At 39.2% G+C, this 24,181-nt stretch overlaps 1 pseudogene; it reads right to left on the minus strand.

Annotated features, from left to right (window-relative positions):
- Nucleotides 1-3,256: 3,256 nt before the first annotated feature.
- On the minus strand, nucleotides 3,257-23,774 carry LOC101640093 (annotated as a pseudogene).
- Between the last annotated feature and the right edge of the window lie 407 nt (nucleotides 23,775-24,181).

Genomic DNA, 24,181 nt, shown 5'->3' on the forward strand with positions numbered 1-24,181 from the left:
AGTGTTTGTGGCCCACACCAAAGGGATTGGATCATCTGCTAAAAATGCAAATAAAGTGTATGGAACCCTAACACAGGTCTTGGTCAATTAAGCCCTCCTGCTAGGCTTCAAGTGTACTATGCCAGAGGCAGAAAAGGGGATCTCACTACGATCAAGAAAGAAGAGCCAGGAGTGGACTGTGTCTTTTAAACCCATTGAGATCCCGCTATTAAACCACCTCGACCCACAAAACAGACACACAGAACTGTGACACCCGAGAAGGCAAGAAGCAGTGGCAGAGAAATGGCGACAGCAGAATCAAGAGGCCGCACAAGACATAGCAGTGCGCTTCCCAACTATGGAACAAGAAAGTCAGGAGCCTTTGGGCATGAAGCTTGTTGGTATAATAGGGTGCCTCTGGGCACTTAATCAGCAGAGCACAAAGTGTTTTGTAACACTTTGAACCAGAAGGCAAGGCTAGGCCAAGGAGTCAAGGGTGAGAGAAGACCCGCTTGCAGGCACAGCTGAGAAGACACTGTCCTGATGGAAGAATTCTATCCTGTTATTTCTGATACTGAACTTCTGATACTGTTACATTCCACTCCCAAAATCCATAATTGATCGTGAGTGTTGGGAGTTCTGTGTGGCGATAAATGGCCAACCCCACAGAGATGCAGAACATATTCTAGAAGGGATGGCTGATGTCACATTTGGTAAAAGTGTTGGAGGAAGGCATGTCTGACCTCTGCCTCACAGGAATGAGCGCTAAGCGGCTGTTGATCCTAATCTTCCTCTCCCCTTTGTACTTAAAGGCCAGATACTACCACCATACCATTTTTTAATTCATCAAAGTCCACCCATGATAGGCAACTCCACCCAAACCCCTCAATGTTTACAGATATCTCCCCACAATTAAAAAGCTTAACAGTAGGAGAGAAAATGTTTTGAGAAACGGTGTACGAATGTGCTTTACACAATTGATGTGTGTGTGGATTGGGATAACAGTTGTATGAGCCCCTAATAAAATGTTAAAAAAAAAAAAGAAAAGAAAAAGCTTAACAGTAGCTGTGATCGGGTAAAATTCGTTCAATATATCATGGAACAAAATCTTAAAATTCACACTACCTTTTTTAAAAACAACTCTGCTCCCCAAAAGCCAAAAATCACTGCTTTGCTCCCAGAAGAGCAGTATTATTTTATTCAAGGAAAAAAGTAATTTGTACCTAAATCCTCAATCAATAATATTCCTCCCCCATGCTTCTTTTAAGTTGTAGCAAAAACATACACATCAAAATATTTGCCAACACAAGGACATGCACATTGACAACTCAATGAGTTTTTTACATTTTTCAAGGTGTACCACATTATAGTGAAATTTTATTTAAGAGGCCCCACTGCCGCACTGCCAATGTAGTCATTTGAAAATGAGAGAAAAAAGTGAGTAGGAATCTCAGTATCTATTTGTTCCTAGTTACCTGAAGAATAACGCCTTATGGACCTTGCATTACCCTCACACCCACCCCACAGTTTCTCTGCATCCAGTTATTTGCAAACATTAAAGATTCTAGGTCTACAATGGTACTTCCCAGCAAAGCACAAAAACCAAACACATGATCACATCCTGGATTGAAACCAGAAACGGATGAAGTAACCTGTAAGAAGTTGGAGACAGTCTTTAAAGGAGTCTGTTTTCAAAGTGTACGATTCAGAAATGAGAATTGGGGTAGGGGGTAATTACTCAAGGCAATGATACTACTGCACCATCCTCACCCCACCCCCATTGTGGGCCAAGAGGGGCTAAGCTAGCTACTAAAAATAACAATCCCTACCCCCACTCTCAGCATGAGGAATGACCTACTTGGCAGGCAATGGGCACTCAGGCCTTCTAGAATAAAATCTGTGTCCCGGGAAAAGAAACGCCTCCTAACAAACAGAAGCAGGTTCCATGTAAACTCACATCTAAGCTATGATCATAAGGAAAGCAACTACAACAGTCGAGATGTGAAGTCAATCCACACATCACAGAAACAGCACACAATTCTGTGAATCACAGTAGAAAGACCACAATCCAGGAAATCAGAAAGAACACTTACCGGTACTAATCTTAACTTTTTCTTAAAAGTTAACACCTGAGGGGAGGGGAGTGGGTAGGGGTGGGGCTGGAGTACCTTCTGAAATCAATATTGGGTAAATATGGTAAACCAAGCAGACAAGAAGAAATTCAAGATCAATTATGGAGCTTGAAGACATTATATGACATGTAATTTAGTCAATCACAAAAGCACAAATATTGTATAAGTCATCTATATGAAAATACAAGAACATGCAAATATGTGGAGAGACCAAAATTTCTTAGTGGTCACCATGATGGGAGGGAGGAAAGAGAGACTTCTTGCTTACAGATTTCTAAGTTTCTGTTTATAGTGATAGAAAAATTATATTGATTAAGGGTAAGGTGGCACAGTTGATTGACGTCTCTGATGTCAGTAAGTTGCACACATGTAAAAAGTTTAACTGAAAAAGTCTGCCTTGAGCATTATGGTTCTTTTTAAGACCTATCAAAATGGGACCCAAATGACCACAGCAACAGAGAGATTAGAGAGGAACGGGAAAAGCAGTTCAGTTTATGTCACTAGGAGAGAAAGAACTCACAAAAGGGCTGTAAGTTGCACCACGCAAACATAACTTCACGTGACTGAAATATACATGTGAAAACACTTGGATTGGTGTATGTTTTGCTGTGTACACTAGCAACAAAGAATAAAAGGAATTTACGTTCAAGCTTGTACTAGGCTAGTTCTAAAGCCAAAGAATATTTATGGAAAGGGGTGTAAAATTACAAGTAGAACTATGTCAATTGGCATATTATAAACATACGCTAATTTGTAAAAGAGAAGCATTCTTAACAAAGCTAAGTACACTTAATATTTAGAATTACAATTTGAATATAATAGCAGCAATCGCCATTGTTATTAGATACTCCAGGAGCCACTTTAATTCCCTATTATCTGTGCAAGTTGAATAAGTTATCTATTTAAAAGTGAAGGAATAAAACAACACATAGAGCCATATGTGATTAAAATAATGTAGCTGCAATGATATTTATGTTTGTTTGTTTTTACTGGCCAATGATTGTGTTTTATTCTCTGAATATATCCAACTCAAACTTCATTTTCAGTAAGGTAAACTGTAACGTGAGTAGACAGCAATATACAAAGAATGACTTCATCAGACAATTTTCCATTTAGTCAGGTGTGGCTGTCTTGGTCAGTATAGACACATTTACATAAAGGGCTGTGCTTGAGCCTTCTTTGCAAGCAGCTTTAGGTCTTGAATGCACTTGTCAATTGTTTCCTTTTCCTGCTGCACAGAGATGCTCTGCACCACGCTCTTCTCCACCCAGCTGATCATGTGCTCTTGCTCCTTTCGGCGCGCCACATTTTGCAGAGATAGGGTAGTCCGGGCGATTCTGCACCTCCTGGTACACTCTGTGCGGCCGTTCCCGGTACGTAACCTCCAAGGCCATGGCGATATTATTCCTCTGAACATCACAAAGGCAGTGGCATTTCTGAACCAGGACCTTCTCCATATCAATCGCACCCTGGATGCTTTTGATGGAGGCCTGCTCTGCCTCTTCCAGCTTGGCAGTTTTGTCCTCATTGAGTTTATCAGCAAATTCCGCAAAAGAGGGACCATATTTTTTAATGCCATAGACAAGCAACCCTATTGTTGCTATGCTCGAGAACGTTTCTCGCAGACAATGGTGGAGCTGGGATTTAAATCTTTGTTGTCCTACTTCAAGTTCACTTGCTACTACTTGGTAAATTTCTAGAGTCTAGAGCAGCAGTTCTCAACCTGTGGGTCGCGACCCCTTTCACAGGGGTGGCCTAAGACCATCGGAAAACACATTTTTCCGATAGTCTTAGGAACCGACACACCGCTCCTCTATCTGTCTCCGGGTGGGTTCGCCTGGCGGCCTCCGAAATACACCTACATACGAATACCCGGTGTGAAGACCGTTACCCATGCCACACCATGCTTCAAGACAAAATTTCACTTATTTGTGTTAGGGTTCTCTACAGAAACAAAACCAGAATGCTAATAATTATTTATATATATATATATATATATATATATATATATATATATATATATATACACACACACACACACACACACACAGATTAGATAGATATATAACATAAGAAATAAACAGTTAATTAAATTATAAAGCAGTACAAATGGCTCAGTGCAACTCACTCCCGTGAGACAGTTGTGAGACACTGGCAGTCCTTCAAGTCTGGAGGGCCACCAGGTAGTCCTCTGTAGAGCAATTCAGGCTATCCGGGCACAGGCAGCAAACTGCAAGGCAGGTCACCAACAGTCAACCAGATGACAGGGTCCAACAGTCCCCAGCACAAGAGATGTAAATTGCAATGGTGTGGCGAAGCAGGTCTTAAAGGAACCTCAAACTACAGCGACACAGTCCATGGGTTAGGTGTCCCACAGGTCGTGTAGCTTGCAAACTGAGGCAAAGAACAAGCAAGGCAGCAGCTCACTGGTCCGATGATCAAAGAGCAAGAGACAAGAAAAGCGAGGCTCGCAGAGCCATTTATCTCTCCACCCTTCAATTAATCTCACATGTGTTTATTGGTCAGGTTGGTACAATAAACTAACTACCTCAATTTGTAATTAGAAATAAATATTTCACATTAAAAAAAGACACCCTTCTCATCTGGGACTGAAGCAACTTCCAGAGACCACCTTTCAGCCAAACAATAGTCCCCCAAACTAAACAATAATAAGCAAAAACATGTTCCTTAGAACAACCAATTATACAAGATTAAGTAGATATTGGCAAGCTATAAAATAACAGGAACTCTTATCCATTTCTGGCCTACTGTAAATTGATTTAACTACTTTGTACAACAATTTGGTATTATCTAATAGAAGCGAACACACATTTACTACATTTCCCTTATGACTTAGCAATTCCATTGCCTGATTTGTACCTTCTCAGTTATACAAGGGAGCTTCAAAAAGTTCATGCGGGGGGAGGGGGGGGGGGACGACAAATTAAAATAATGAAAACTTCCCACTATGTTCTAAAGCTCCCAAGTGTATTCCTGTAGTGCTACCATCAACCACGAGTATGGTGCAGGACTTGGCGGCTTATTCTGTTGTACCTAAGGTCACCCTAAGTGACCAACAACACAATGGCAACTCCCAACAACAGCACCAAGAATAATCATCAGGGGACAACCAAATGCTGTTTCTAACGCAAATATACAAAGAAATACTATAAAGCATGTAAATTATATACCAATAAAACCACTTATTAAGGGAATATTATAAAGCAACAAAAATTCATGAATAATAGCTACAAGCATGCTGGAAAAATTTACATGTTGGAAGACTTCCCCTTGTCAGTTTCTAAAACTAACTCTGCAGAAGTAGAAAGCCTTGGAGACCTAGTGATTTCAAACAGCTGACCTTGCCATCAGCAGCCCAAAGTGTAACCACCAGTAACAATATCTGTTTTGCTCCTTATAATTATTGTATATATTATTAATATCAGGCATCACTGATTACACACATTTATTATAATATTACTGAAAATCAGCATACTAAAATCGACAGCATCTAAAATTAAGTGTTCTGTTCCAGTTACTCAATATTTAATTTTTTAAAATTTGAATAATACATACTTTTAAAAAATGTATTTTAAAAAGGATCTTTCCTCATAAACTATTCTAAGATAAAAAACTAAATGCAAAGCTTGGTCTCTCCCATTCTGCAGGTCTGTGTCCTCACACCCAGGAGATGGCTCAAGCGGAGCTCAAGATGGGTGGGCTGCGGGCCCCATACCACACTGCCCCGATGCAGTCCACCGTGATCAACATCCAGTGCACCTCAACTGCTGCTGCCTGGGCTTCGTGGCCCATGCCTACTCCGTGAAGGCACAGGGATGAGCTTCCAAGCCCTGTCACAGATGATGGGCCAGCAAGGCCACTAGTCACTGCACCACACTGTGTCCTGGACCCTCTGGCCCTGCCCTGCTGGATGACCTGACCCCTGGCCTGCCTGCTGCCGCTCCTGTCCACAGCCATTTGTGCATGTATCCCCATCTCTCAGCAAGCTCAATAAAGCGCCCTGGTGTGTTTGAAAAAAAAAAAAAAAAAAGCAAAGCTCTTGGGTCTTTGGGGGTGGGGGGCGGCCCATAATAACCTAGAAGGGCTAAAGTAAAATAACTCAAATAGGTTAGATCGCACTGACAAACCCTTAAGTTTCTATCAAATTCCATTGGTATCTCTCTATATATACAGTGAACCCTCGCTTATCGCGGTTAATCGGTTCTAGACCCTGCCGTGATAAATGAAATTCCGCGAAGTAGGATTCCTTATTTGTAAATCAAATATTTTCGTAGTTAGAGCATAGAGGACATGAAAAAACACCCTTTAGTCACCATTACACTAGTATTACCCAATTTATTAAACGAAAAAGGGAAAATGCAGTAAAACATTTTGGACGTTACAATTATCATTTATTATTTATTATATTATGAAGTACAACCGATGGAGCGAACGGAAGACTCATTCAAGTCGAAATGGCGTGCAACCTCCACGATTTTCTTGCCATCTTTGATCATATCCAAAAGTTTTACCTTTTCCTGGATGGTGAGCATCTTCCTCTGGCGCTTATTTTTATTGTCAGAAGGCTTAGAAGAAGCAGCTCGTTTAGGAGCCATCATTGGGCTTAGATAAAATTTCTTAAAAATCGCAAACAATTACAGTACACTGTACAAAAGCAAAAATGCATCTGATACGTAGCACCGATACGTAGCGATGCAGACAGAAGCGTGTACAGTATGAGCCAATCAGTGGCAGTAATGACAGAGCATGCGCTGTTACGCAAAAACCGCGATAGAGTGAAGCCGCGGAAGTCGAAGCGCGAAGTGGCGAGGGTTCACTGTATAGGGTTTTCGAGGCTGTTAGCAGAACCACGCTTACCCAACAGTGCCACCAAGGGTCCTTAAGATTCACTGAAAAGATGCAAAATAGGCTACCAGTTTGCAGGGTTATATTTCCTAAAACTTTGTATGTTAGTTTTCTTTGGATCCTATGTACATTTTTATTTTAGCTTGTTTATTCTGTATTTAGTTTAGATCTGATTTGCCTTCCTATCCTTAGAATCATAAACAAGACATCCAATAATTTGTTATACCTTTCCCTCAGTTAACTACCAGCATTAATAGACATTTGATAAAGGTGCTGATAGCTGGTAAGAGAAATTAAAAATTGCCTAAAAAAGACCACATCATAGCACTGCCAATGATCCCCAAAAGAACAAGAAACAGAATTCTGTTTTCTGAAACCAATAAGTATGGCTACCTCACAAAATACTGTAACTATGTACCTCTATTTTCATAAATGTTATATATTTCAAGTTAAGGAAATTATACCAGAATTTCTAGATAGCTTCCTGGCCTTGAATAAGAAATATATTACCTTTTAGATCTGTGTTTCTTAAACTAGAGTTAAAATTAAACATAATTATACCAATTCAGGTATCTCAAGAAAAATTATGTTCCTGAAACCTACTAAACTACAGCTAGAAAGGGTCTGGCAGGTTTTTCCTGTTAGCTGTGTAATACCGTTTACTTTATTTTCTCAGTAGGTCCTGTTAACTGAATGGCTAGATAAAAGCCACGGGGCATATTGTTGCACTTCCCACTAGGTACACTATAATAGCAAATACTCAATTAACTAGACTATCCCACATGCCCAGTAGGCTGGTTTTATTTTCAATCTAAATTTGCATGTCAGTCAGTCAATATGAGTACACATTTTGCTTCTAACTCTTAAGGTTTGTTTAGTTTGAGTGCTTTTATAGTTTTGATTGTACTTAGAGAAAGTGAATTGTTTTGCAATGATTATATTAACTGTTAGCACTTTCTTTGTTTAGTGTTCTCAGATATGCAAATTATATAACTGTAAAACACACTCATATCTCTGAAGTGATGTGATCCAAAATCAACTTGATTATTTCCAAAGTCGCCCCACCCAGCATTCACCCAAACCAAACCCACTGCCATAAAGCTGTTTCCCTACTTATAGTGAGTGACCTTCTAGAGCAGGGAAGAACTGCCCTTTAGGGTTCTGAGACTGTAAATCTTTGTGAGAGCAGGCAGCCTCACCTTTCTCCTGTAGAGCAGCTGGTGGGTTCAAACCTCTGACCTTAACCCACTGTGCAGCTCAGCATTAATCCTTTGCAATTCTGAGCATCTTAAAGTTAAGCATAAGGAGGGTTCCTGGTGGCTTAGTGGTTAAGCTAGCCGCCAGGTTAGCAGATCAAAGTCACTAGTCTCTCCACGGGAGAAAGACAGGGCTTTGTGTTCCGGTAAAGACTTAGAATGGCTAGCTTACTGTTGTCCTGTCAATCAAAAATGTTCATGCTTACGATGTCCGCAAAAACACTTTTGTAGTACTTCTATTTTACAGAACAAGAACAAGGGAAATAAAATGGATACCAAAAAATGTATAAAGTTACCATGACACACTAAATTCACTGCCATCAAGTCAATTCCAACTCAGCAATTCTATAGGACAAGGTAAAAATTCCCCTTTGGGTTTCTGAGACTTTAAATCTTTATAGGAGTAGAGAGCCTCCTCTTTATCCTATGAAGCAGCTGGTGGGTTCAAACTGCTGATCTTGTGGTTAGCAGCTCAGTGTAGCCCACTACACCACCAGTACTCCATGACATACTGGGGGTTTTAAAAGTTCGGAGAAAAATCCCATGACCTTTTAATACCATTTTTCTACAAACTTAAAAAAAAAAACCTCATATGATTCAAACACATGTTCTTATATTTTTATGTAAAACTTCTGAAGACAACCAATTTGTAAATCAAGGCAAAAATCATAAGCTACCAAAATAATAATGAACATCCTTAACAATTATTCATATCCCTGAAATGTGAAAATGACTAGGTCAGGTAAGCTACATTGTAAAAATCAATACTGTCAACTTAACACTGTCATATGAGGTACGTCATGTGCTTTTTCTAGAAAGTTATGTGTAGTAAATAAAACTCTTCACTTCTACAACCAGCACCCAGTTGCCAGACCATAGGAATTCAGTTTACAGTTGTGTTCCATCCCCTCTAACACTCTCCACACCCACCAGTTCTACTATCCCAGAACAGATTCCAAGAGAATTCTTAGAATAGAAACAGACAGGAGCAAGAGATTCTAAAAATAATTCAGTAGAAACTCAAACATATCTATCTCAGGTTTTAAACTACAGGAAGTACCAGGTTATTTAAATCTCATCAACACAAACAAAAAAGCCACATTTACCACACCTCATTCAACAAAAAATTAAAGGTGTGGTAGATTTTAACATTAGTAAGAAAGCTGATACAGTCTGAGCCTCTCATAAACAAAATCAGCAAAATACCATCTAAAGCTTCCTAGATTAAAGTACAAGTCTATTGTAAATTATTTGTAATGTGGGAACGTAAAATATACAGTAAATCATAATGGTCTTCTCTGGACATTTCTAGAAAAAGTTCTATAAAGTGATTTTTCCCCCCAAGGTCTTTTTTGAGGATAAGATATCCCGTGAAACAGCTACATTTTCAAGTGATCTCATTAGAAAGAAATGAAAATGGTTAACAGCCAGCTGCATCTCTCTCTCTATTTTTTTTTTTTTTTGCATTTCTATTAGGGTTTTCATAAGCTAATACTACAAATTTGTCAGAAGAATCTTTCATTTTAAGGCATGTAAAAAACACTGCCTGCTTAAACTTATCTAAAAATCAGGTAATATCATATCTTAAAGGAAAAACAAGGGAACATTTGATAACTCTGAAAAGTTACAGAAGACTTTGATTTAATTCTGGGAACAGGAAGGATTTCAATGTTGACATTTTTTTTTCCCAGTGTTGACAGAATTTTGAACAGATCACTAAATCTCAAATTGCACGCATACATATTACTTGGCTGCAGCCATCTACCAACCACAGAGATGTGTTGAAACATGTCTTGCTTGGAATAAGCCTATTCATACGTGAACTGGGACCGTAACAGCAACACTTTTAGACTTATCCTTGTTGAACATTGCATCCGCTCATTCATAGAAACTTCACTCAAACACATAATCAGTACTTCTGTTTTGGCCCATTCCAAAAGATTTTTTTTTTCCTTGAAAGTACCAAAAGGCTAACTGTTAAGACAGTATCAAAGGATGTCAAGTTTGGAAGTCACTTCTACGATATATTCAAACATATTCTAAGACATGTTCATACATACACACAGACTACATCATCCACAACATCTAATAAAATTACATTACAGAACAGCAAAATAAATGGCTGTGTTTTCCCTAACCGAATATAATTAATCCAGACAATCTAGATAATTACTTCATGGGCTAAGGGTTCATCATTAAAAATAGGATATTTTATTTCAACAAGCAAATCTCTCTTATCAAGAACACCCACAGAGAAGACAGTAAAGGATGGGTCCAGTGTCCTCCATCTATATGTCCCCTTATTCCCAAAAGTCTAAAACCAATAAACAATGATGGTAACAGCAAGCATATACTGTTTACTATATGCCACCCACTGTTCTAAATGCTTTACATACACAACACTAAGTGCCCTTACCCTTTCCAAAAGCAACCTGAGATACATATTACTATTACTCTCATTTTAGAGACAAGAAATTTAAACAGATTTACAGCTAGTAAGTGATGAAGGCAAAATATGCTCCTAACCATTATGCTATACTTCAAAGCGAACTGCTCAATTACAAACTTCAAACAGTCTCCAGCCCAGCTTTCTCTTCTGTAGGTGGCAAAACTGATGTTGCCATCACTGTATAGTTCACATCTAATGAGAAAGATCTGTTGCTGGGCCAGAATCTCACCTAGCTTCCTAGCCTTTCTTATACCCATAGGTGCCCTCTTTGGCTTTATATTGTAATGTTTTATTTTTATTTGTTTAGCTTCTAATCTGTGTTCTTCCTTTTCTATATTATTAAGAATATCTCCATTATTCTAACCTTTTCCTGCAGAGACCATTTTTTAATTCCTGCAGAGGGCAGAATAGGTCTGGGCCAAGAATCTCCAAACTCTTAAAAGGATGTCTACATCCTCAACCCAAGAAAGGTCGGTAGCTAGGGTGCCAAGGAACTCTACTGGGAGACCCAATTCCATGCAGCTCAACTGCTAGTGCCTAGCATGCCAGGAGCTGACCAAGCTGATCCTTTCATTCTTCACAGCTGCCAGGGGCAGGGACAGGCCTAAAGCAGCTGGTGGACAAGGATGAACTCCCCAACTCCCAGGCTTGACTGGCAGAGGGGCCACAACATCTGCTGTTGCATGCACATAATCTGCCCATGGAAAAGCTGACTGCTGGTGAACTCTTGATCATTACAGAGCAGCCAAAATGATTTGCTACAGTCACATTTCCCTTTTGGGTTACTTAAGGTCAGGGACAAAAAGTACCTAACTGCCTATAGCTGCTTCACGCACCTGTCCCACCCCTCCTGCTCCTTTCTCAACTCTGAACAGTCTTAAACCAAGACCCTCATCCAGCAAGTACTTTCTGAGTCTTCTCCCTACAAATCCTTGACAAGTCACTGAATACTGATGATCAGTCTTTATCACTTCTTCTAAAAGCTCTCTTTCAGGAAACAAAAACAAGCTGATAAAACACATTTCACAAGACTTATCAAACCCACTGACTAACAGAACTGAACTGCTCCAGTGGGTTTCCAAGGCCATAAATCTTTTCAGAAGCAGACTGCCCTGCATTCTCTGCTGCAGGTGGGAGGTTCAACCACTGATCTTTTGCAGTTAAAACCTTAACCCACTGGACCCAGTCCTCCTTACACTCATATAAGTACCTCTCAAACAATGATATCTTCGTCAGAATTTTACACTTTGGAATATGTGATCTGTATTGACTCCTAATAAAATGGATTTTGAAAAAAAAAACGAAAGAACTTGATTTATAATATTGAAAGATTCTATTGACAAATTGATGCAAGAATCATTGTATAATTTTATTTGATTTTTAAAAATTCTTTATACTATGCATTCAACTCCTCCATCAGTAATGTTGTTTCATGTCTTATCAAATATGTGCGTAAGCAATATGGTTGATTGAGGGTTCTCAATACAAATTTCAAAAGCAATTGTAACCCAGTATAAAAATAATTTTAAAATTAAAAAAGTTTACAATTACATAGATAAGGACTAGTAAAATGTGTTAAAAAAATTAAAAAGTACCTAAATCAAAATCTTCTATACACATCATCCATTCATCAGAAAGCAGTATTAATAAGTTCCTCATCTATTAACACACAGACTTCCCATATTGTAGTTTTTTTCCTTGGGCTACTTATCAGAACCCCTTTACCTCCCAGTGTATCATCACTAGGCTCCTCCTGAATCTGTGCCCCACTACAAACACGGAGGCAAATCTGTAGTTTTTTTCCTTTCAATCTCCATTTCTAAAACCCTCCAAATCCCTCACAGGCTATGGCAACAAGGAATTACAGGATAATTATGCTATTATCACTTGTCATGTTCTGAGTCTATGGATACACAATGGGTCAGAGAATCAGTAGAATGGTAAGTTAGAAGCTCAGAAAAACCAAGACGCCATGAAATACTAGAAAGCCTCCCCCAGATGTGCCAGCATACAACTTTTAACGCGCCATCCTATCCATGTCCCAATGGTAATGTGACAGTATCTCCAGAAGTACCACAACTTTCTCAGCAAAAGAAGTTTAAGACCCTGGAATGGTGAGTCACTATCCCAAGGGGCACAGAACATCAACAGGAATGTCTAAAGGCTGAGGCCACATCATATTAAAACCAGAGTTGCTCAGATTAGGACTCAAACATTAGTACTGTCTAAAGCTTTCCTAGAAGTTCCTTAAAATGTTCAACATAATTCTATTCCCCAAACCCTCTATCTTGGAGTCAAATTGTCTCAATAACAACCCTACTGGACAGAGTAGAATTGTTCTTCTGGGGTTCCGAGGCTGTGGATCCTTATAGAAATTGACTCATCATTCTCTTTATGTGGGATTGAATGTCAATCGTGCAGTTAGCCTAGTGTTAACCCACAGCACCATGAGGGCTCCTGACGTATAACCAAGAGAACTGAAAACATGGCCACATAGAAACATGTACACCCAATAATAACCCAAACGTGAAAAATAACAAAATGTCCATCAACTGATGAGTAAATAAACAAAATGTGGTATGTCCACACAAAATACTAACTCACTGTTCTAAGGTGCCATGGGATCAATTCCACCTCATACTGACCCTCTGGATAGCAGAATAAAACTGCTAGTCCTGGGCCCTCCTAACAATGCTTGCTATGTTTGAGCACACTGTTGCTGCCACTGGGTTAATCCATCTTGTTAAGGGCACGTCTCTTTTTCACTGACTCCCTACTTTACCAAGCATGATGGCCTTCTCCAAGGACTGAGGCATGAAGCACGGATATAGACAACAGCATGGATGAAACTTGGAAAGAGTATACTAAGTCAAGAAAGCCAATCACAAATGACCACGTATTATATAATTCAATTTATATAAAATTTCCGAAAGGGATATATCTATAGAAACCAAAAGTCTATTAATAATTGCCAGGGCCTGGGAAGATGAGGGAAAAGGAAGTAACTACTACTGGGTATTGGGTCTCTTTGGGGGCTGATGAAAAGTTTCCGGAGTTTGGCAGTGATGATAACTGCATAATCTTGTGACTTTAAACAGGTGCGTATTATGGCATATTAGTTATCTCTTCATTTCTAGAATACAAAGAAAAGCTCTCCAGTTTTCTAAATGTGCAAGCAGGACAGCAAATGGTGCACCAGAACAGTGGTTTTCAGAGTGGTTGGTGTCTGGAACAGCAGTACCAGAGCTCCTGAGAAAAACTCTCGGGAACCGCCTTAGACCATAGAATCAGGTCCGAAACAAAAAATCCTACTTACAAGATCAATGCAAGATAAACCCCTCAGGACCAATCATGAGAGGAGTGATACCAGGAGGGGAAGGGGAAGGTGGGGGGAGAGAGGTGGGATCAAGCACAATGATCAACATATAACCTCCTCCCAGGGGAATGAACAACAGAACAGTGGGTGAAGAGAGACATCGGTCAGAGTAAGACATAAAAAAATACCCTAGTAATTTATAAATTATCAAGGGTTCATGAGGGAGAGAGGATGGGGGAAGGGGGAAATGAGCTATCAACCAAGGGCTCAAGTAGAAAGAAAATGTTTTGAAAATGATGATGGCAACCATGTACAAATGTGCTTGACACAGTGGATGGATGGATGGATTGTGATGAGTTTTAAGAACCCCCAATAAAAAAATTTAATTATTATTTTTTTTAATGCAATGCACAGGCAAGTCTGAGAACCACTGCCTCCAACCACTGCCTTCTGGATGTGAAAATTCATGCAAAGAAATTATAACCCTGAAGCACACCCCATCCCAACTTCCAGTCAGACCTATAAGGTGAACAATGGCCTGGGAGGGGCTCTCTCCATAGGAATAGCTGAACAATCAGCCCGGAGAGATCCAGGGGCAGTGTTTGCTGGAGACAACACTCGGAAAACAGGAAGGGGTAGGAAAGGAGGAAGAGAAATGATAAACACAGGGAAGTGGGAACAGTGCTGTTACTTGCAGGAACTGTCATCAATGTGACAACACAAAATATGTATTACAAAATGTATGAACAGTTAAATGGAAAACCAAATTTCTCTGTAAACTTTTACCCAAATCAGATGAAAAGGAAAAATTGCTTTGAGTATCAAATTAAAAGATGATAAAGTAGCAAAAAGCATAATTTCACTATTAGTTTACGTATATAATGGTTATATGTCCATTATACAAAGTATTTAAAAACAGAAAGAAAACAATCACTACCTATAGTTCCATTACTCCAACACCTGTATTTATCCTGTCAGCATGCTGTTTTACATCACTGTGACGCACTAAACATGGCTGTGTGATGCTTTTATCATTGAACATTAATAAACTCTTGTGGAAAAGCAAAGGCACATTGCAATTATAACATCGCAATTATCCTGCAAAGCTGAGGAATCATGTATTATAAAAATAAACTCTTTAGGGACCAAGACTTCCTTTGGTTTCAACCTTTGATATAAAACTCAGAACCAGTTGCCACTGAGTGGATTCTAACTCATAGCAAATTCGTGGCAACCGGCATGGTGTGTTAGAGTAAACACAGTAGAGTTGGAAGTTTTGAATGGCTTATTTTTCAGGAACAGATGGCCAGGCCTTTCTTACATGTCATCTCTTATTGGACTCAAATGCCCACCCCTCCGGTTAGATGTAAGGTGACCAGACGTCCCGATTTTTAACAATTTTTCCCGCATCCCGTGGCGTTTTTAAAAAGTCCCGATATTTGGAAAGAATGCACAAGCTAGAATATACGGTTTTTGGCTGCCATGTGGCTATTTCACCAGGAAAAGAGCTTTATCAATGGTGTCCCGCTTTACCAATGTTAAAATCTGGTCACCTTAGTTAGATGCCATGTACATTCACCAACTGTTCTCAGGGCCTTACTTTAACAAATAATAATAATCAAATAAACTCTTTAAAATATTGTAAACTTGATTTAACTTTTTCTGATTCAGTTATTGTAACCATGTGACAGGTTATGTGGGGAATTAGTCTGAAGCCATTCTAACCTGAACTTACCTAGGAAGCAAGTAAATTCATCATATCATCTTGCTTGCTTTCTTGTCCTTGGCCTCTTTCACCAAAGTAGCAATGTTTAATGTGCATCTGCATGACTTCAGGACAGAATATGGCTACTTTCAAAAAAAAAAACTCTAAATCTAGGAGCAAAGCAATCTTTCACGTGATTTTTGTTGGTTTGGGGTGGTTTTTTTTGGGGGTGTCAGTTAAAATCATCACTTTTTAAATCAATCTCTTTTCTTTTTTTAGTGGCTTTTCCGTCAAGTTTTAGAGACTAAAACTTGAGTCAATTCTGATTCATAATGATCCTATAGGGCAGGGTACTTGCACCTTTGGGTTTCCAAGGCTGTCAATGTTTATGGAAACAGACCTCAGCTGTCTTCTACAGAGCATCCCAACACAGAACCTATTACAGAGGAAGGCCTCAAATACACTTAATTTTTGGCAAACTGTAGAATGACTTCTGTGCTGGCTAAGATGATTACTGTGGGAAAAAAGAACTTACTTTCTAGATATTCATGAAGAGTGGTAATAAATTGCTAGCTAAATGTCCTCACCTCAAATTCTATCCCTTACCAAGCTGAATATGGTTTCCAAGACTAAATCATTACAGAAGTAGACTGCATGTAGTTTCTTACACCGTGCCCGCAGCTGGTGGGTTCAAACCAGTTAGGAGTCAGGCACTGAGTCAATGGGCCACCATGGCTCCTCTATCTTACAGTCATGCTTCTAGCCTCCGCCTTCAACCGCACACTGAACATACCTCCATTTCTCATCTTCCCTTCCTCAATGTGAATAGCGATTACTGCATACACTCATGTATAAGCCGAGGTTTCAGCACATTTTTAATGCCGTTTTTGTGGTAAAATTAAGTGCCTAAGCTGATGAGTTCTTCAGTGTTAAATTTATTTTTTCTCACCACAAGGTATCAATCACCACTCCTCACTGCTGTGGGTATGATCCCCTCAGAAGATGTACCTACATCAGCACAGGGGGCTGAGGGGCCAGCTCACTATTACAACAGCTAGCAAAATCAGCCTGGAAAACTTAAAAAGCAGATTTTTTTTTTTTAAGCCACACAACATAAGTTAAACCAAATGTGTTGCTAAATCCCAACAATGAAATAGATGAAAATGAGATCCACATTAAATTAGGCCCGGGAATTCAAGGGCTGAGTCTGTACAGCCACCCCTCCCTCCCCCATTCAGTGAAAAACCTCAGCCTTACATACCACAAATGAGTACATTTTCCTTTCTAGTGAGTCCAGGACATTTGACTGGACAGGCCTGTTTACCAAGTCTATCAGCCCAGCCAATGGCTCTGCTCAGACAGCAGTAGTCCAGATGGGTTCAAGCCCTATCTGTAGTACAGGATTGTGATCAAAAGTACAGATTTAGAAGTCAGGTAGGCTTGGATTCCACAAATTACTAGGTAGGTAACTTTGGCCAAGTATTTTCCTGTCAAGCCTGTGAGAGCATAAAGCAAAGCAGCAGTGGAGTCGACTCCAGCTCAAGCTCCGACAGGGCTCTTTCAATGGCTGATTTTTCAGAAGTCGATCACCAGGCCTTTCTTCCAAGGTACCTCTGGATGGACTAAAATTTCCAACTTTTCAGGTAGGGGGGGTGGAGCACATTTGTTTAGCCTGGATCCTCATCACTACCGTTCCCCATGCCCACTGCTATGGGGTCTATTCCAAGTCACAGTAAACCTACTAGACAGGGTACAACTGCCCCATAGGGTTTCCAAGGTTATAATCTTATACAGAACCAAACTGACATATATCTCTCCCACGGAGCAGCTGTAATAACTATCATAGTAGTGACAATTGGAGGATTAATGTACAAAGGCCACTTTTATGTTAAATCTGCTTATTCTAAAATACTGAATCTATTTGCTCAAAAATGTTAAGTAATTTTACTAAAGTATGATTTATCAAATACCATAAACCTACTTAATTTAAATGTAGATGTCAATAGTTTTTAGTAAAATTACTAAGTTGAGAAACTATCACCCCAATAAATCTTTGTTTAAGTGAACACCTGTAGAGCACACATCACTTTGAAAAACAGTATCAATCCTTCAGGCTTCATCTGGTTAGCCTAAATTCTGAGCAACTTCACAGAGAGCAGTTCACTAAGCTTTAAGAATAAATTTTTTTAAATTTATTTTTAAATAAAAATAAATAAATTACCCAAGTCTTTATCATATTTAATTATTCAGCCTCATTCCGACACAGCAAGAGAAACTTTCATCAGTGTCTCAAAATCTGGAATCTTTACAGCAGTTAATAGTATATGTAAAACATTGTTAGTCTTGCCAAAAACCCAAATGGTTACACTTTTCCTATAATAAACTGGTCATTTTACTTTAGTATGGGAGATGTAATAGAAGTACGATATTTACTCGTTGATAAGTCCGAATTTTTCAGCACATTTTTAATGCATTTTGTGGTAAAATTAGGTACCTCAGCTAATAGTTGGGTCAGCTTATACTCCAGTATATATGGTAGTTGGTTTTTGGCTGGTTCTAATGTTCACTCACGTGACTACAAACCAAGACTGGAGGTTCAACTCCACACAGAGGTGTCTCAGAATAAAGACATGGTGATTCACTTCCCAAAATATCAGTCATTGAAAATCTTGCAATGAGTAGTTCTATTAACATGCATGGTGTCACCATGAGTTAAGACTGACTCAGTGTTTTTTCTTAATCATTTACTTATCAGATAATCTGGATGCGCAGATAATCTGATGAAGTTATGGGTGATAAATAAGAGAGAAAATAATCACTTGAGAAATGAACGATTCATTAGAATACTTCAGTGAAATATACAAAGAAATCTTAATGGGTCAGTAGGTGAGATTATAGAAGACATATTAAGTATGACAGAAAATCTGAATGTGGGATTAAATCAGACATTATTAAATCATTAATTCATTTTCCTTGGAACACTACTATTGTAGTTACAGACGTAAGAGAAGCACTTTACACTGAAACGTTTAGGAGTTTGCACTTTACTTTCAAATCATTCCTCCTCCAGGGAGGAGATGAGCCAATCAGAGTGCAGTGTAGCAATGATGAAATATGTAATTTTCCTCTAGTTCTTAAATGCTTCCTCGCCCCCCGACTACCATGATCCCAATTCTACCTTACAAATCCGGCTTGACCGGAGGATGTACACTGGCACAGATAGGAACTGGAAACACAGTGAACCCAGGACAGATGAACACCCCAGGACCAGTGCAGACAGTGGTGATATCGGGAGGGTAGAAGGAAGGTGAGGGAGAAAGGGGGAACAGATGACAAGGTCTACATAAACAGATGACAAGGTCTACATATGGCCTCCACCCTGGGGGGCGGACAGCAGAGAAGTGGTTGAGGGAGACGTTGGATGGGGTAAGATATGATAAAATAATAATAATTTATAAATTATCAAGGGTTCAGAGGAAGGGGGGAGTGGCAAGTGAGGGGGGGGAAATGAGCTGACACCAAAGGCTCAAGTGGAAAGCAGGTGTTGTGAGAATAAGGAAGTCAACATATACACTAATGTGCTGGACACAAATGATGTATGTACGGATTGTGATGAGTTGTATGAGCCCCCAATAAAATGATTATTTAAAAAAAATCATTCCTCCTCAAATCAAAATATTTTTTTTAAACATTTTATTAGGGGCTCATACAACTGTTATCGCAATCCATACCCACATCAATTGTGTAAAGCGCATTTGTACATCATTCTCAACAAATCAAAATATTTTAGAATCTTGAAATGCCAAGTGTTATATATCATTCACCAAAACATTTAAAAAATATAAGTATAGTAGATATATAAGAAAAGCAAATGTGGCAAAATATTAAGTAGTGACTTAAAGCATTTATGCATGCTCATTCTCTCAATTTTTATTTTACAGATCTGAAATTTTTTCTATTTAAAAGTTGAACGGGACAAAATTTTTTAAAGTTCAAAAGTTAAACGACACAGGAAAATAAGGACCAGACAGGTGAAAGCAAAATGTGACGGCAGAAACATATTCCATATATTTATAGTTATAATCACTGCCCCAATAAGAGAAAGTGGTAGATTACATCAAAAAGCAAAAATCCAATTATGTGATAATACAAATCCAGTTATGTGATGTTCAAAAATGATATACATGGAAGCTTTAAAAAGTCTGTGGAAAAAGTCTTTTTCAAACTTTTTGAAGCACCCTCCAGTCTAAAACATCCCACTAGGACTAGCAGAAACTAAGACAATACTAAGTGGCAAGGATGTGAGAAGTACAATTCAGTCTTCAGAATGAAGTCCTCATCATCAGAACAAAAAATCTTACCATAGTGAATGAGGGGAGGAGTGCGGAGTGGACACCCAAAGCCCATTAGTAGGCCACTGGAGATCCCCTTGCAGAGGGGTCTCAGGGAGGAGACAAGACAATTAGGGTGCAATGTAGCAACGATGAAAAATACAACTTTCCTCTGATTCCTAAATGCTTCCTCCCCACCCCCACTATCATGATCCGAATTCTACCTTGCAAGTCTGGCTAGACCAGAGGATGTACACTGGTACAATTAGGAAATGGAAACACAGGGAATCCAGGGAGGATGATCCCTTCAGGGCCAGTGGTGTGAGTGGCGATACTGGGAGGGTAGAGGAAGAGTGGGTTAAAAAGAGGGAACCGATTACAAGGATCTACATGTGACCTCCTCCCTGGGGGACAGACAACAGAAAAGTGGGTGAAGGGAGAAGTCAGACAGGGCAAGATATGTCAAAATAATAATTTACAAATTATCAAGGACTCATGAGGGAGGGGAAAAATGAGGCTTAAGTGGAGAGGAAATGCTTTGAGAATGATGAGGGCAATGAATGTACAAATGTGCTTTACACAATGATGTATGTATGGATTGTGATGTCATATGAGTCCCTAATAAAACAATTTTTAAAAAAGCACAAAATCACACACACAAAAAAGAATGAAGTCCCAAAGCCTAGGGCACATCCACTGTGCACAGCAAGTTAAAAGGTCGTCCCTAGGCATCTAGAGCAGTGGTTCTCAACCTGTGGGTCGCGACCCCTTTGGGAGTGAAATGACCCTCTCACAGGGGTCACCGGATTCATAACAGTAGCAAAATTACAGTGATGAAGTAGCAACAAACATAATTTTATGGTTGGGGGGTGGGGGTCACCACATGAGGAACTGTATTAAAGGGTCGCAGCATTAGGAAGGTTGAGAACCACTGATCTCAGTGATGCTGGCTTATGTATCATTCTCAAAAGAAATCAAAGAGTCACTCATCTTTTGTTTGTGTATTTCAGACAAGGCCTATAGTTGGAAAGGAGGCAAATACCCATTAACAACAGAAGAGCTATACAGCTGTGAAAGTTCATTAAAATAAAATGCTATACTACAGAAAATGACTGACAGCTATCAGTCAACACAGGCGAATCTCCATGTAACAGTGAAAGAAGCAAATCTCAAGAGGATAGTAATTCATTTAGATCAAGATTAAAAATGTGCAATATTAAACCACATATCTACAGGCACATACATGGGGCAAAAATTACTCTTAAAAAATCATTAACAAACCCAAATTTAAGGAAATGTCTACCTCTGTGGAAGAAAGGAAAGCTTTAAAGAGAAAGGCTTCTACAGTGTTTCCCCAACAGTAAGACATCCCCCCAAAATAAGACCTACTTACAGTTTTGCCTATCGCTGAAATATAAGGCATCCCCCCAAAATAAGACCTCCCCGAACATAAGGCCCCCGAAGCTACCGTAACTCTGGACTCTGGACCATAGCGGTGGGCGCCACTGCACAGCTAACTGCTGGCCACAGCACAGCCAGAGCAGACAGGAAATGCGAGTAAATGTACCATACATTATGAGTAAATGCACCACAGATTGTTGTACATGGAAATAATGTTAGTAACAAGAAATTCTTGATACTGTAGGATTCACAGTTTGTCTGGTTATGCTGGTTTGTGATGACAACTACTACCATACTGTATACAGGTAATAAATTTCCGTTTTTGTTGTTCAACAATGTGTACTGTATTCTCCTTCATGGAAAAATAAGATATCCCCTGAAAATAAGACCTAGCGCATCTTTGGGAGCAAAAGTTAATATAAGACACTGTCTTATTTTCGGGGGAAAAGGGTAAGTGGTAGTGTTCTAGTTCTTTTAATGTTCTACTTCTTTTTTTTTTTTAATGTTCTATTTCTTGATGGTTCATTTAATCTCTTTAAGAACTCTACATGTGGAATAGAAAGGGGGAACCGATCACAAGGATCTACATATAACTCCCTCCCTGGAGGATGGAAAACCGAAAAGTGGGTGAAGGGATACGTCGGACAGTGTAAGACATGACAAAATAATAATTTATAAAGTATCAAGGGTTCATGGGGGAGGGGAAAGGAAGGGGGGAAAATGAGCTGATAGCAAGAAGAAAATGTTTTGAGAATGATGATGGCAACAAACATACAAATGCGCTGGATGGATGTATGGATGGATGGATGGATGGATGGAGATGAGTTGTACGAGCCCCCAATAAAATGATTTTAAAAAGAAAAAAAAATTCTACATGTTTAAGAACTTTTGCACTTCCTATCATGTGCTGAATGTACACTATATTTCTAAATATATATAAGCACAATATTACGATCAGACTTTTCAAAATATATATACATATACTTTATGTAAAGGAAAGACTAAAGATCTACACTGAAATGTTAAATTGTGATAGTTTTTCAGGTTTTCTAAAATGTGTGTATGTCTCAAATTTTCTAACTATAAATCACAGAGAAACAGAAAGTGAGAGTAATGCTTTTCACATAGATTGTTTAATTACAGTCTCACACTACATCTGTACTTTCCGGGGTAAAATTGCTGTCAGTCTGATCCAAAAAGATACCCTAAAATGGAAATGTATAATTTAAATTAGGGGAAAATAGGGGGAAATCTGGTTTGGTCTGGAAAATAATTTAAAGTTAGGCTTGCCAGTAAATCCTAAAGGCCAAACATTTCTTCTAAATCTATTTCAGTGAAACATGCATTCATTTAGTCTCGTCTAATGATTTTACAGTGCCAAACACTGCTATACAATGAAAAATTCCACCTTTCAAAGAGCACACAGCGTAGCCAGGAAAGCACACATGCACAAGCAGAATTATATAAGAATAAGTATTGCTACGAAAATCTTACGAACCCTTAATAAAATCCCAAAATATGAAGTTTCTTAATAAATCCATCCTTCACTTCTCTAAGTGGTGTTTCCATCTCTCTCTCTCCACACTGCACTTCACACCTGAATGCAGCTTTGGCAGCCTCAAGGGATTCCTTTTAAACTTTGAGTTTGGAGAAAAGAAATCAGAAGGAACAACATCGGGTTCGTATGGTAGGGTGAGTGGGAGGTGCCCCCACAAAAATCTCATAGGAAAGCCCTTGCTGTCCTTGGAAGATGAGCAGTACATGGTCATGATGGATAATAATTCCTGGGCACAACTTTCCTGGTCTTTTCCCCCACCAATGCAGTTTGCAATTTTCTTCAAACGTCTTCATAAGAAGCCCCTGTGATCACCCTGTATCCTTCAAGAAAACCTATCAAGATGACCTTCTTGAAATCCCAAATAACCTTCTGAGCTGACCTCTCTGCCTTGAATTTAATTGGTCCAGTAGATTCCAAATGAAACCACTGCTGTGACTGGACCTTTTTTTTTTGAAGGTACCCTAATGAGACTAAGACAAGTCTATTAGTGAGAGAACTTATCTACAGCCATTCACTGATCACAGAGACATGTTTAAACATTTTATCTGGAATAAACGTGCGTGAATAGACCAAAAACCCAACGCAGTGCCATCTGGCCAATTCCAACTCAGAGACACTATATGGGACTCCCAGGCAAGTAAATCTTTACAGAAGAGAGCCTATAGGGTGACTGGCAGGCCTGAACCGCTGGCCTTATGATGAGCTGTCCAAAGCTTACCTGAAGCACCACCAGGGTACCAATGTTTGTTTACTTACCCATGTACACCTTACTCAAGCCCATGGAGTCGTAAATGTATTTTATGTTTAATCTGCTTGCCAAGGAAGTGTATTTGTTAACGGTGGCAAGTGGCAAATAAGAGTCAGAAGACTGGTCTCCCAAGAGAATGGGGTCCATAACTTTCTCAGCTGAGATGGACTGATGAGAATTTTTTAATTGCGGGGGAGAAAAGAGGGATATGGAGGGAGAAAAGAGGAGAGAAATGAAGAGAGAGAACAGAAAACATAAACAGGAAAGTGCAAAGCATTAACAGGAAACAGATAAACCATCTTTAAGAGTTCACACATTTAATACCGTGAATATTTAAAGCTGATATAAAACTACACAGAATTTGTCAAAGCAGTAAAGGGCTTACTGTTGTTCCAATGTGTATGTACAGTCTGACTGTAGTATGACTGTAAATGAGATTA

The sequence above is a fragment of the Echinops telfairi genome, unplaced genomic scaffold, assembly GCF_000313985.2.
Source record: "Echinops telfairi isolate 266 unplaced genomic scaffold, ASM31398v2 ScPeMD7_25;HRSCAF=90, whole genome shotgun sequence".
In the NCBI taxonomy this organism is placed as follows: domain Eukaryota; kingdom Metazoa; phylum Chordata; class Mammalia; order Afrosoricida; family Tenrecidae; genus Echinops; species Echinops telfairi.